General features: G+C 38.6%; 1 protein-coding gene and 1 non-coding gene across 5 annotated transcripts in view; one reads left to right on the forward strand and one right to left on the reverse strand.

Annotated features, from left to right (window-relative positions):
- The first annotated feature begins 364 nt into the window (after window positions 1-364).
- Window positions 365-15,201, forward strand: part of CSDE1 (cold shock domain containing E1) — a 36,137-nt gene continuing 21,300 nt past the window's right edge. For all 4 annotated transcript variants that reach the window (XM_028488968.2, XM_028488969.2, XM_007120434.4 and 1 more), the window contains exons 1-2: window positions 365-471; window positions 7,409-7,830. The gene's annotated coding sequence lies outside the window, so the exon portion shown is untranslated. The remainder of the gene's footprint in view (window positions 472-7,408; window positions 7,831-15,201) is intronic.
- Window positions 9,789-9,874, reverse strand: LOC112063925 (small nucleolar RNA SNORD35). Its single transcript, XR_002891269.1, has one exon. It is a non-coding gene; the product is annotated as a small nucleolar RNA SNORD35 (small nucleolar RNA).

Consider the following 15,201-nt stretch of genomic DNA (forward strand, 5'->3'; position numbering starts at 1 on the left):
TGCAATGTGAATAAAGAAGAACTGGGGTTTGGGGAACGTCCGGATTATCGCTGAGAAAAGAGAAATCCTTTATGATATTCCTGATATGACCTCCTAATTGTTCGCCTTCAAGGTTTATCCTGGTCTCGGGGCCTAAAACATATTCAGGTTTGCAAAGATCAGAGACGCCGAAAGTCACCCGCCACCCCGCCCCGTGCGTCCCAATGGAGTCAGCAAACACCGAAATTGCTTCCTGCAGCTCACGGAGGAGGGGAACTAAGGGAGCGCAGACACCACCTCGTTTGTGGTTAAGCGCAGCGCACTGGCCGGCGTCACTCAGCCCTCGTGCGCAGGCGTACTAAGGGTACGCTCCCCCCCTTCCTGTGCACGCGCTCGAAGCCCGCAACTCTCGCGAGAGAAGCGAGATTTATTCCTACGTACCGGGCCGTGCTGCTTATGGCGGCGCTGGAGAGGGGGCGCTGAGCTGTTGGGGTGAGTACGACCTCAGGGTCCAACGGGGGGGTAGCAAGAAGCCACGTTAAGGGCGGATGAGAGGACCAAGACAAACGGGAGAGACTTCTGAGGCAGGGTGGGCACTCCTAGAGCTCCGGGTAGAGAAGAACTCACCCTGAGTCCCTGCCCCGGGCTTTTCCACCCGGCTCACGTTCAACTGTCTAGGCTTCACGTCAGGCTGAGAGCAGAAGCGAAGAGTGTAGGCCAGCCGGTCGCGCGTGGTGGTGGTGGTGGTGACTAAAGTGGGGGGAGGGAGCGAAAATGGAGGCTCCGACCGCAGCCAAGATGGAGGCAGGGGTGCGGGGCTCGGGCGCGGAGGCTGCTGGGAGTTGTAGTCTGGCTGCTTCCTCCTCTGCGGTTTGGTGGGGGAAACGAGAACTACAAGTCCCGGCAGGCGGGGCGAGGGGGTGGTGGCGCGGTCCTTTGTGTGAGACTGGAAGAGCTGGAGACATAGGAGAGGGGCCTATTCTGACTCTGAACCCTGTGGTATCTTGGCCATCACCTGCTTGGGGATCTGACTACGAGTACCAGAGCGCAGTGCGGCAATGGCGCCTCCTTTGTGTATGGACTGAGACCCCGCTCCATCTAACTGCTTAGAGACACCTCCTTTCCTCGGCACTTCTGGCACGGTAGTGCGGCCGAATTGTCATCCTTACTTCCATTCACCTAGAGCTGTTTATCTTGGGTCTCAACACCCAACCTTCCCCTCTAGTCTACCCCTTCGGCTTCTTGAGAAAGAGAACCAGCCCCTAAACTTAGGCACATGGCTCTCACCCTTCTAATCCTGGGGTTAGGGCGAACTCGGTGAGAACTCAGTGGAGTTCTCCTTACTCCCCCTCTGGTTCTTATGGTGTAAGAGCCCGGCCCATATTGTGCAATGAAAGGCATGGCTTCGTCATTCTATGTACAATTAGTTTTTTAGACCCCTGGTCGTAGACACTTTCGAGGTTCTTACCACCCACTGTATCATAAGTAGGAAATCTTAGTGCTACGGTTCTTTTTGCTTTAAGGTTTTCTTTTAGAAACACCCAGTAGCTCCTCTCTTGCCTTACAAGTGAGGCAGGGAACCCTCTCTAAAAACAGCCTTCAATCCGCAAATACAAAAGCTGAACGTTGTTGTGTGAGGTAATTTCCTTGTTTTGCACCTAAAATGAGCGAAAGAATGTGGTCCTCTTAAACAGTTGGTAGGGTGAAGGAGGAGGGAGGACGCCCAAAGGCACTGTGGTAGTTAAATCTTTAAATCCTTCCTGTGGGAGACTTAGCTTTTTATCAGGATGGTATGAACTGGCAGCTCTTGACCAGAGCTACCAATCTATAAAATGTAGGTATCAAATTATAGCCCGCTAATATAAGTTATTCTGTATCAAAACGCTGAGTAATTTTCGAGTCTCTAGAAGGAAGCATTTTCAATACTACGTTGAGGGGCAGTATAATACCTTTGTGCCCTTTTGGTACTAACCAATATTGGGTATTCTTGGTTTGGGTAAGGAGGAGGTTTATATACTTGAATAGGCATATGCCTGAGTCATAAAATCTTGATAAATTTTCAACCTTTTTTTTTTTTTCCTTTTAGCCATAGGCCCGAAATAAAAGAGATGGTAGTGGTTTGAGTGATTTTGCAGCTGCTCTGGATGTTTACCATCGAGATGAGTATTTATAGCAGCTGAGTTGAAAAGTAAAGCATTTGAGGCACAGAAGCTAGGTTTTCTTTTTTTGTAAATAAGTTCTGACTTAACAAGTATGACCTCTAGAGTATGGTTGAAAATTCTGGTAAATTCCTAGCAATGAAAAATGAGAATGTGGAAGCTGACATGTAGTCCTGCTTTATCCTACTCCTGTTTTCCCTTCCCTCCATCTAAAGACACACAATGCAGGACCATTACAACATTTTTAAAAATACTTTCTTTTAAATTGTTGTAAAATATACATAACGGAATTTACCGTTTTAACCGTTTTTTTTTTAAATGTACAGTTCAGTAGCATTAAGTTCATTCACATTGTTGTGAGGCCCATACTTTTGACAAGGTAGTTTAAACATGGAAATGCTGTGTGGGCAGATTTTTAAGGAGTTGAATTTGAGGACTGCATTACAAAATAAAAATCTTGAGATCGTGTTAAATAAATACAAGGCATTGGTTTGCCTTCTTAGTTTAGTCTTTTCAAAAATCAAAGGGGGACTACTTTGAGATTTTTGACCCAGACTGTCTTATGGAGAGCTGTAACTTGTAGGATTTTTCATGATAAAGAATTACAGCTAGAAGAATTATAACTGTATTTTTTAAGACTTAATAGCTGGAATGTCTTCAGTGGTGAAATTGCTGTGGTGGGGGTGACTTGTTTTCTTGAATCCCATCATTTCTTGCTGTTAAATGCTTTCTGCCAAATCAAGATTTTTTAAAATTCCTTTGTCTTGGTATTAGAATGTTTTCTGCTTGCATGTGTGAGTACCTAGTTAAAAAGATAATTCAAAACTTTTTTCCAGTTCATACATACTGCCAAGCCAGAGGAATTCTTAGAGATGTTTCTGTTGTGCTACATTTTTTATTAGGGGTATTAAACTGAATATTGTGTATTGAAAGATTATTTTTAGAGCATTATATGTCCTTTTATGCTGGGGTATAATATTAATGTGTAGTTGAAAATAATTGATCGGCAGTTTATTCACGTTGAACCTGTAGGCTATCCATTGGTTTGCAGCTGCAGCCAATATATAACCAGTTAGTTGTTTGCATTTCTGCTTCTCGGATGTAGTAAGTGCAAACTCCTGCTATGGGTGAGTTTGCTAGGTACTGCCTCCTTTTATCAGTGAAGGTCTTTGCCCAAGGGCCTTACATTTACTGTTGCTTTATTGGGCATGCCAATGCGTTTTTCCCCTCATCAGTCTGTATCTGCTCTGACCAGTGTGATAGCCATTAGCTGTGTGTGGCCGTTGTGCAGTTGAACTGTGCACAGTACTGAATTGAAATGTGCTGTAATATAAAATAAGCATTGGATTTCCAGGGATGTTAAAAACATGTCAGTTACCTGTGGGAACTGATGACATTTGGATTTGGTTAAATAAGATACTTAATTAAAATTAGTTTCACCTTTCTTTCAAGTTCATATGATTACTAGAAATTTTTAAATTACATATGTGGCTTGCACAATATTTCTGTTGGATGGTGCTGGTCTACACTATTCTTTGATTTTTGTGTCTGGAGCATTTCTTCAGCTTCTTTCCGCACTGGCATTTGTCCTATTTCAAAGTATTAGTATATGTAAAAGAAGTTAAGTGATGGGTGGGTGTATAATTTTAAATATCTAGTAACAGCACAATTGTTATTACTAAAGGAAACATAGAAAAAGATGGTTGCAGCAATTTCATTTTCTTTTATTTCCGCTCAACGTGTTGATGACTTAAATTGTTTTAAGGTGGTTAATTATCTAAACTTTATCATTTTCCTTAGATCCCAAAGTAAAACTGAATTAAAACCTGTTGGGCACTTCGGTTATACAGGTTAGAGAAAAATGTGATATACTTAAACTTGTCTTGGGTTAGTGCATCAAGAATTACCAACTGGGGAGTTAAGGCAAGAATGAGTGTTAGTCATATAAATCAACAATAGAGAACCTTTTCAGTTCCGTGCTGCCTATTTGGGTCTTGGCTCTTATTCTTAAAGAACGTACTCTGAAGAAAGTGGGTTAGGTGGTGGGATTTTATAGACTGGTTTAGCATTTCTTTAACATTCTTCCCAAGTGAATGCTGTACAGACTTTGAGTATAATTTGTCAAAATGATAAACTGGGTTATGTGGTAACATTTTAGATGGATTAATGCCATATAAATGTATTAATTCAACATGTGTTAGTTTAGGGCCTACTGTGTGCCTGGCTTCAGCTAAGCTTTTGCGATAAAGCAGCGAACTGGAGGAGACAGCAAATAACAAAACAGGTGATGATAGTTTTAAGGCAGGTGAAATAGGGCATGACTGTTTGGATTATCAGATCAAGTAAAGGAAAATTAACTTCTAAAACAGCATGACATAATTGATAATTAACTAATGGTGATAGTGTTCCCATACAGAGCAAAGGAAAAAGGAGTTGATTACTTAGTAATCAGGGAGACTCTCAGATCCACATTTAAATTGTTCCTTAGTTTTTTTTAATTAGTACTCTGTATTTCATGTGACTTAAGAAACATCTAGCTTTGGGGGCGGGGGGGAGGTTGTAGGGGGTACACTTTGGTTCAGAGGATTAAAGAATTGGTCAGTACCACCCATGAATGTTAATAATCTTAGCATGAGTGGATAGCAAATTTTTTAAAATGCCCAATGGGTATCTTTTAAAAGAAGAGGTTATTTCTTGATTGGATAATTAAGACTTTATACAGTTCACCAAAACAAAATTTTTTAAAGTTGGTGGAACTGTCTACCAACTTGAATTGTGTCTTTTGCTGTTATAGATTAACTATCTTTTTGTATTAGTTTCTGCTGTGGTAAATTTAGCAGTACCTGGTTAAGTGCTGTCGGGGGCTGTGATAAAGAAATGAACTTGAGTTTGTCTCTCAGAAATCTGAAATATAATTGAAGGAACAAGATACATAAACATGTAAGTAAAGTGCAGAAATGATTTGGTACCAAAAAGCATGATGCCAGCAGTGGGAGTTACTGTAATAAATCTGTGCTGGAATGGTCAAGAAAGGCTTTTTTTGTTGCATTGAAGATGACAAAATGTATTCTTTGTGGAAAGACCCATATGCACAAAGACTAGAATTCAGGAATCTCCCAAGAGTTGCGTTTAAGAATTAGGGAGGAAAATGCACCTATCTAGAAGAATTGGAGAGCAGAAGAAGGTAAAGATGTAAAGGTAGAACTGACACGCCTTGAATGGTGGTAGTTAAACGCTGGCTGCAAGTCAGAAACACCTTGGGGGCAGGGTGGGAAAGAAAATACACCAATGCCTAGGACCTAACCCCAGTTAAATTAGAATCTCACAGGCTTTGATTCCCCCGCCCAAGTCCCAGGTGGGTTGGATTTGCAGCCAGGATTAAGAACTTCCCATTTAGAGTGCTGGAAAAATCACTGAGGATTTTGGAGAAGGAGATGAGATGAATGAGATGAAATTGGAATTTTAGATAAATCAGTCTGGTAGTGTTAATGTGAAAGAATATGGAAAGGGTTGACACTGGAAGTTAGCAGATGTGTCAGACCCGTGGACTAAAATATGATGTCATTTAGGGCAAAAGATGAATACACGAGGTATCTTGAAATATTGATAAGACTTGCAACATTGGGTGTGTAGGTGGAGAGGGAGGAATCAAAGATCATTTCAGAAGTGGCCCTACGTCAGGCCAGTTACTCTTTGAGTGGGGACTGGGCATGTGTATGTCTTAAAGTTTCCCAAGTGATTTGAGAATCATTGCTCTAAGAAGTATGTAGTCTGGGTAATAGGAGAATGATCCAAATAAAATGGAAAGATTTGACAAATGTAACATTTGATATTTGAAGTTACTGTATAAAGTCATGGTATGTTAGGTATACGCAATGGCCACAGATCAGCTGTTACTGACTTTTCTTTTTGCATAGGAGAAACTGAAACTCAGGGAGATTAAATAACTTGTTTGTGACATTTTACTGCTAAGTATCAGTGGGATTAATATTGAGCTCTCCTACTCTGTTTCACCAGGTCTCACCTCACACCTTATAGTCATTATTTCTGATCTTAAAATATACTCTCCACCTCTCAGCATATCTAAAACCAAATCCACCTTTTCTTTTCCTCATAAGTCATTTTAGTTAACAGCACCATTTTAGCTAACATTTGAGGCACTGCAAAATAATAATTTTTTACAGCTAATACAAAGCACAATTCTGTGGTTTTATTTATACATATATTTCACTTCTCTTCCCTTCTGAATTTAATTGTTTCTCTTCTGTGGACATTCCTCATCTGTTTATGGCAACAGCTCTAATGAGATGTCTGTTTCCTTCACTAAGTGATCCTTCATAGGATTTCAGGATTTCATACCCTATCATCAAGAACTAAGGCTCTCTGTTTCCTGTTATATCAAGTTGAAACACTTCATAATCTGGCTCTACTGCATCTGTCACACCATATATCTCATTTCACTTTAACCCAGCCCTCTGTTCTAGCCAGGCTAGCCTATTGATTCCTCTGAAACAACAAGCCACCCTTGCTGTGACAGTCTGATGCAATAAAGCTCCCTTGATGCCAGGCATAGAAAATCCTATACATGGTCTCTGCTCTCAAGGGACTTAGGATTTAGTTGTATACTCTGGCTTGGTTTATGTGATATTTTATGCCTAGAATACTCAGCTGTTTTCTTTTTCTCAAAAATCTGCCTATTTCTCCAAATTAAGCTGAAATATTCTACCTCTTACTAAAAGCCTTCTCTGACCATGTTGCTTTGATGCACAGACGGTGATGCACAAACAATAAGTAGTATTTCTAGAATAGTATGTGATGTAGTAGATACCCAGATATTAGTTGAGCAAATTAATTTTGGACATTTTGTCCTATATTCTAGTTTTTCCTCCATGTATAAGTAACTCTTCTCAACAAGGGTGTAAACTCCCTGATGGCAGGAAATTCTTTTATGTTTTCCACAGTACTTAACACAGTGCTAGGTAGTTACAAAACACTTATACTAAATAAATATTATGTTATGTAACTTCGAATTTGTTTGTGGGTATGGGGTGTCAATAAGGACTGAATAATTTTGGGTTTTGAGTGTACAGTACCAAAGGAGGTATCCATTAGCACTTGGGAGATTGCTCAAATGACATTGAGTGTGTGTGCTTCCAAGTTTTCTGCATTGCTTGATTCTAAGTTAATGAAATGAGTTTGTTCCTCTAGCTACCCTCTGTCCCTGATTCTTTTATGTAAGTTATACTTAACGTCTTCATTCTTATCTCTAGTATGAAGTGTAACAGAACAGACTTTACCACCTGAAACTGCTGCTTCAAGTTCAGATCAGGCAAGGAACAAACCTCGAAACAACCAACAAGACCAAAGAAGAGTACACTTAAGTTGAAGACACAACACTTGATCTGAAACAGGAAGTTTGTGCCTACTCAACAGCTTTGAAAGAGCACTTCCCAACGCTGCTAGTAGTCTTTGTTTTCTTCAGTGCTGTACTGTGAGATTGCCCGGTGCAGCAGCAGTTGTATTCTTTATTAGCTTGATAGGTCATTTTCTCTCGCACGCGCTCTCTCTCTCTCTTTTCTTTTTTTTTTTTTTTTTTTTTTAACACTAGCAACTTTCATCCTTTGAAACGTGTGCTGAAAAAGAAGAATCAGCAAATACTACTGAAAGTGCAATATTTGATTATCACTGCGAGGTAGGTTTATCATTTCCTATTGGCAAGAATCAGTTTATAATTCTGGATTTCCTAATTATTTGGTTAAATTTAAAATCTTAATCTGTTTGCTTCTAAAGGTATTCTGAAAACAATTTATATTCTCAACTATTAGTCTGAAAATATAAACGCTAGATTATTTTATTTAACTTGTTGTCTTTTGTTAGATGACAATATTTATGCCCAAAACTGGGATTTTCTACCCCATATTATATTTATTAATACATACAGATCACTTGATTTATTGGTCTCTTGGAAAGAAAAACTCCCTCTACTATTTAGAAGTTAGGGTTTCAGTTAGGAGTGCCCTTTGTAGTCTTTGAGGTAACCTTGGGTAAAGAAAGCCTACAGAGAAGGGACATTTGAAGGTGAGTTGTACTTTGTTAAGAGGGAGAAGAGTTTTTGGTAGAGGTATAGAGGTAACGGAATCAGCAGATTTGGGGAGATATGAAAGCATGTGGTATATGTTGAGTAGTCTATTATGAACGGAGTAGAGAATACAGTTTTGTGGGGCAGAGAGAATAACTGGAAAGGGAGGCTTGCTGGAGGCAGGTTCTACAGGGCCCACTCAACTTGACTTTTTCAGGAAAGTTGTCAGCTGTTTATAAGCAAGGGCTTAATGGATTTTGTATTTCAAACCTGAGATAGTTTATTGCTTCAGATTTTAAAGTTACATATTCATAAATGTATCTTTGAAAGACAAATGGTGCTACTGTTAAGGAATAGGCTGAGGATGGGAAGACCTGTTAGGAGCAATGGACAGAGTGTAAGGAAGATAAAAGCTAGGGTAAAGGCAGAGAAAGAGGTAGACACTAGGTGTTTTAATGGTAGAAGTAATAGGACTGGTGACTAGTTGATTGGGAAGTTGAGGCTGGAGGGAATTGATTTAGTCTATCCAGTTGTCTAAGTTAGAAATCTTTGTTCATAGGAATGGGGAAGTTCAGGTAGGGATTTGTGGAAATTATTTTATTAGTTAGTAATCTGAAGTTGAGAAAATATTCTAGTATGGAATGTTAAACAGTGGTTGTTTGGGGGAGGTAAGATTGTGAAGGGCAGTTGTTCCTTTTTAATCTTTAGTTTCTAGAGTTTGTAAAATCAGCAGAAATAAAGGCTTGGAATTCAGAAAGGAGTCGTCACTTTATAGGTAATAAAGGAAGAAGTGCCAAAGAAGAGAATGTTGAAAGAGATAGGTAGTCCAGGTAGGAATGCCAAGGAAGAGAATTTCAAGAACTGGGTGGTAATCCTTTTGTAAAACGCTTCATTGATCAAATGAGACGGAGAATGAAAACAGACCACTCCTAGGTTGTTGTCTTATAAAAGCTTCATCACCATTTCAAGAAGCAGTGGGCCTTTATCTCCAGTTTATTTAAAGGTTGAGGACCTGGCTGTGGTAATGACCTTACTGTGGACCAGAATTATTCCTTAATTTAAAACTACCATTAACACCAATTTATTTAAATTATCCATAAACAGACATTTAGTTACTCAGTATTAAGGTTATTGTATTATTTGCTTTTTTTGTTCGTTTCTTCCTACCTCCTCATCTGATTTTTAAAAAAAATAATTTTAGACTGGTACCAATTGTGCTGGGTTAGATAAAATAATGGGGATTGAAATTGTACAGCTTTATCGTTACTATTCAGAAGGGTAAAAGATTAGATGCTACAGCTTTCATTGCATTGACATGAATTTTAGAGATGGATTTAAAGTAGAAGTGCTTTTTGTTTAACCTAATCTTTGTATTCTGAGTATTAGTTTACTACAGGAACATTCCCCCCCCCCTCCCCACCCCGGTGAGGGGGTGGAAGTAGGGGGAAGCAAAGCTGTAAGGAAACAAGACAGGGTGACTAGGGGAGGGCTGTTGACAACCTGTCCTAGAGGATCCCAGTTTAGTCATCGAACTTCTCAGCAAGCCTAAGCTCAAAAGCCGCTCCCTGCTCCTCCTGGCATCAGCTGAGCCATTGGCATTATTGGTACTGGCCAGAGTGGCATCGCAGACCATTGTGAGAGAAAGCCATCATCTGCTATGTGAACATTTTTAATGTGTAAATGCATGCATAGCTGTCAAAAGTTAAGTTATATAGATTAATTCACATATTTACAGATAAATGACAGTTGGGGGGTTATTGACAGTAAAACATGTTCTGATTGTACAGTTGTGAATTATTCCATTTAAAATGAGTGCACCTAAGGAAACAGATTTGGTAATGCAGTAGAACCACAGATTTTGTTTTTATTTTTTTACTTTAATTTTTATTGGAGCATAGTTGCTTTACAATGTTATGTTAGTTTCTTGCTGTACAGCAAAGTGAATCAGTCATACATATACGTATTATCCACCCTTTTTTAGATTTCCTTTCCATTTAGGTCACCACAGAGCATTGAGTAGAGTTCCCTGTGCTATACAGTATGTTCTCATTAGTTATCTATTTTATACATAATAGTGTATATACGTCAGTCCCAGTCTTCCAATTCATCCCACCCTGCCCCTTCCCTCCTTGGCAACTGTAAGTTTGTTCTCTACATCTGAGAACCACAGATTTTAAAAGAGCCTTTGTAAAAAACAGTAAAAGTAGTACATAATTAGGAATGAATAAAAATATTGAGGAGTGGGATTGGCCTTTAAAAAATCAATGAATAACGCTTATAAGAAGTTTGTCATGTAAAGATAGACATGGATTGTTTTGGTGAGTATTTTTATCAAAGACAGTTTAAGGTGACAAGGAAAGCAAAGCTAGGAACATTAAAAGAAAACTAAAGCCTCAGGTGAATAAGAAGATAACAGGGTAACTTGGCTAGGGGTGTGGAGACCTATGATCAGGAACTGTAAATGTCTTGATTGATTTTCAGTCAGGTGTGCGAACTTTGGAGCCTGCTCTCCATCCCTAGCAAAAATCCAGGAGCAAACAAATAAAAAATATGTTTCAATAAGGAGATTTGACAGTATCTCTTGATAACATAGTGGTCAGTTTGGAATATAGGTTAGATTATAAGCATTAAAAGGCTTTGACTAATGGACTGATTTTCAGAGAGGTCTCCATATGTGTGCTGCCAGATTCTATTCTTGCTCTACTTTTTAAAAAGATTTAGTAGTAAGTAGTTATGTGTGTGCTCCGTACTAAGCACCATTCCAGGCTTTTTGTATGAAGTAACTAACCCTAACCATCCCCACAGCCCTGTGAGGTGGGTATTAAGGAAGGACATAGAATGCTTAAGAGACAGATTACAGAGGCTGATAATTTAAAGTTATCCCTCTAAATTGGAACTCCAGGTTAACTAAGAAAAGAAATTTAAAAGCATTAGATTAGTTTTTTCTTTAGTAACAAATGATCAGTTATACAAGTACTAAAAGGAGAAAATCTGATTTTACTAATTTATTAAGGAGTAATAGAGTTTTCTTTTTTTTTTTTTTTTAAGTTATATAAAGTTACTCAAACCTTAGTCTACAGAATCAAGAAACATAATCAGTGCTTTCTGTATATTGGTCAGGGTACAGTAAGAATAGTAGTGAAAATGTACTTCAGTAAATAATAATTTAGAACATATCCAGAAAACAGGAGTTAGTCTGAAAAACAGTTGCATTCCGAAAACTGAAAGGAGCAAAGGAAGTTAAGGGGAAATATGTTTAGATTAAGAAAACAGTCGTTTTCTAAAAGTGTCATACAGTGAAATAGTTTGCCTTTTCTAAACTAATTCCTTTTCAGTGGGAGCCAAGCAGACTAGGTTAGGGAAAAGGGGGGAAAAACAACTCAGAGATGTTGCAAGAAGAAATTACGGAGCACAGAATTTTGATTTTTTTTTTTTTCCCACCTCCCAAGGGAATTTGGAAATCACTTAGGCCATCATTTTACATCTGTGGAAACAATTCCAGAGAAGTTTTAAAAAGTATGAGAAGCAAGACTAAAAGCCAGTCTTTTGATTCTAGTTCTGTGTTCTTCAGGGAACTTTAGTTGATTTCTTGAATTAGAAGTGAAGTTTAAATTTGACCTGTGATTCTCTCCAGTTCTCCTTTTTTTAAAAAAAAAAAAATTATTGTTAATGATTTTTAAAAAAAATTTTTGGGCCGCGTTTGGGTCTTCATTGCTGTGCGTGAGCTTTCTCTAGTCATGATGAGCGGTGAGCAGGGGCTACTCTTCGTTGCAGTGTGCGGGCTTTTCGTTGCAATGGCTTCTCATTGCAGAGCATGGGCTCTAGGCCGGAGGACTCAGTAGTTGCGGCTCGCAGGCTTAGTTGCTCCACAGCATGTGGGAATCTTCTTGGACTAGAGATCGAACCGGTGACCCCTGCATTGGCAGGCGGATTCTTAACCACTGCGCCACCGGGGAAGTCCCGTTAATGACTTACTGATTAAAAACAAATACATAGAAAAGAGTTGAAAGTCTAAACTTGGTGTTGGGGATATTCGTCTGCTGTGTTCACTACTATACATGTAGAACCTAGAACAGTGCTGATGCATTGTAGGCATTCGAGTTCTGGTTTAGTGTATAAAGCAGTAGTTAAGAATGTGAGCCGTGGAGTGAGCACTGAGTTCTGTTCCCATTTACCATTTTTAGCTCTGTGCACTTAGAACACCATCTAAGTGTTACGTTGTCTGTGAGTATTGAAGTAGACTTTCCTGGTCTTTCCTTTTTAAAATACAGTTGAAATCATATTATAGAAATATTTTTGTCGTTATATAAATTACTATGAAACTTAAGATTGTTTCCAGGAATTTGTTACTAAAACATTTTAATGAACACATTTGTGCAAAAAGCCTTGTCCACATTTCACACTTCCCCATGATAGATTTCCTGCAGTGGAATTATTAAGGAAAGCACCTCCACATTTTGGTACATGTGGTTAAACTGTATTTCAGAAAGGTTGCACCAGTTTGCCACCATGAAAATATATTAGCATGTTGTTCTTAACCTACTTTCTCAATTTTTTTAATCTTTTATCTTCGATAGTCTGATAAATGAATAATTTGTTTTATCTAAATTTTTGCTTGCCAGAATTGAAGTTCATATGTTTTGTGTTTAATGAATGATCTTTTAAGACTTATTTGTCTTAATGTCTTTCCCTAATTCAGCAAATGAGTGCTTACTATGTGCCAAGCACTGTCTAACACTAGGGATTTAGCTTTGAACAAAAAGCCCCTGCTCTCATAGAGCTTATATTCTGGTAGTTTAATTCTTACTGATTTGCTTAAATTCTTTAATGATACACTCATGTATTTACATTTGCGTTTGTTCTCTTTAGGTTTGAGTATAAAAACTTATACTTTTTATGTAATCAAATATTGATCCTTTCCCTTGGCGTTTTTTCTATTGACTTTAAACCTAGAAAGTCCCCCCTTCCAAAAACTTTATAAATGCATACATGTTTATTTAATATTTGTTAAGGCATTTAACACAGTTCATCTAAAATATATTTTTTGTATGCTGTGAGATGAGCAAGTAAATTGATTTTCCCCCTATTTAAAAAAAAGCCAAGTAACATTTACATACTGGTCCACCCCCACCCCCCTTTTATTGATGTTGTCTTTATGTTAATTTTTTGTAAACAAGCGTCTGTTGTTGAGCTATCTACTTTTTCCATTGGATTTCTCTTTTTACGTAATTGTTTGGTGGTTTTGTTTGTTTTTTAAGGAACATCCATTTTGTTTAATGGTGCTTCTTTAAAATTTTGATGGTGCTGGTTTTAAAAAAATTTAGCTGAACTATTAGGAATTCTTTTAAGGGTTAACATACTGTCTTATCTAAAGTTGCTTGAGTGATATATGGGTTTCCCTTTTTAAAAAGCCCTCGGGCTTCCCTGGTGGCGCAGTGGTTGAGAGTCCGCCTGCCGATACAGGGGGACACGGGTTCGTGCCCCGGTCAGGGAAGATCCCACATGCCGCGGAGCGGCTGGGCCTGTGAGCCATGGCCGCTGAGCCTGCGCGTCCGGAGCCTGTGCTTCGCAACGGGAGGGGCCACGACAGTGAGAGGCCCGCGTACCGCAAAAAAAAAAAAAAAAAAAAAGGCGCCCTCAAGTTAGATAAAGGCTAGAGAAAAATACTTAAGTCAGGAAAGGTGCTAGGACAAAGGAGAGGTTCTGGTTCAGTTCTGTTTTGATGTGCACATCTAAAGGTGAGATGAGCAATATAGCCTAAATTCCAGTATGCTTGTTGGGGAACAGTTTAGTCTTAGAAAGAAATAATAGCTCTAATCCCTTCTCATTCTGGTTCATTTTCCCTTAGGGTGAGAAAAACATGAGTCTTACCTCTTCAGCTAGGACTACTAGGATTGGAGACTTGAGAATGTGGTTTTTGCAGCTTCCTGGCCTATGTATTACAGATCGTATCATTGCGTTCTTACTTGTATGGCGATAAGAACTAGTCTAAACATGAAAAAAGCACAGCTTGAAAGTCATGATCTAAGTCAGTGATGGTGGAATAGTGGTCTTCAAATTAATTTGATCATACTGTTTAATAAGAAGAGCATGTATGGTCAATATGTACGTGTATATGTTTATAAATCGTGTGATTATACTGCTCCATTTGCATTGTGAAGCAGTGGTACAAATAGGACAAAGGTGAAATAAGCAATATTGTGAAAATAGTGTAGCTGTTAACAGTGTAGAAACTTTTCAACCCCACTAGAAATATATATATATGGATGCTTAGTTTATACGTGTTTAATTTTAAAACTTTATACTCTCATGAATTAATATCTGAGGGACAGTATGCATTTTATGTTTTATTGATACTGGTGTAAGTCTGTATCTTAGTCTTGATCTTAATGTTTTGTCAGACTTGTCAGATCTCATTAGATGGTCATTTATTTCGTAATGTGGAGGTACGAGAACTAATACTAGGATTAGACGTGTTGGCTCCCAATTTTCTGCCTTTGCTTGCTTTATTAGCATTATCTTCTAAGATTCTTCTGTGGGAATCTTTTTCAACAGTTTGTCTGTTTGTGAGGGCAGTTTAGTTAAACTAGATAGCTAAATATGTACACTTAATTGGAAAGATGTAAACTTTAATATGCTGAAAGTAAATGAACGAGGGCTTCACTGTCAATCTCTTGTGAGGTTCTCCACTCTTTCCTCAGAGTACTTAAGTAATGTATGACATGTGATACGACCTGACATATCAACTCAGCAAGGCCTCTTCTATAAATACATAATAACCATTTGTAAAAAGCTAGTTTTTATCTCTGGCCAAATATATACTAGTTCAGATATTTTCTTCCTACACCCCATTAGATTATCCTGTGTGTACCCTACTTGAGGGAGACAAGTGATTGAGAATATTGGATTCTGTGTAAAGTTGTGGGACATTGAGAGGAAGTTGGGCTCAGTTGTCTTGCTGTAGGAACCGCCAGAGTCCTTATG

This window comes from Physeter macrocephalus, chromosome 4 (genome assembly GCF_002837175.3).
Source record: "Physeter macrocephalus isolate SW-GA chromosome 4, ASM283717v5, whole genome shotgun sequence".
In the NCBI taxonomy this organism is placed as follows: Eukaryota; Metazoa; Chordata; class Mammalia; order Artiodactyla; family Physeteridae; genus Physeter; species Physeter macrocephalus.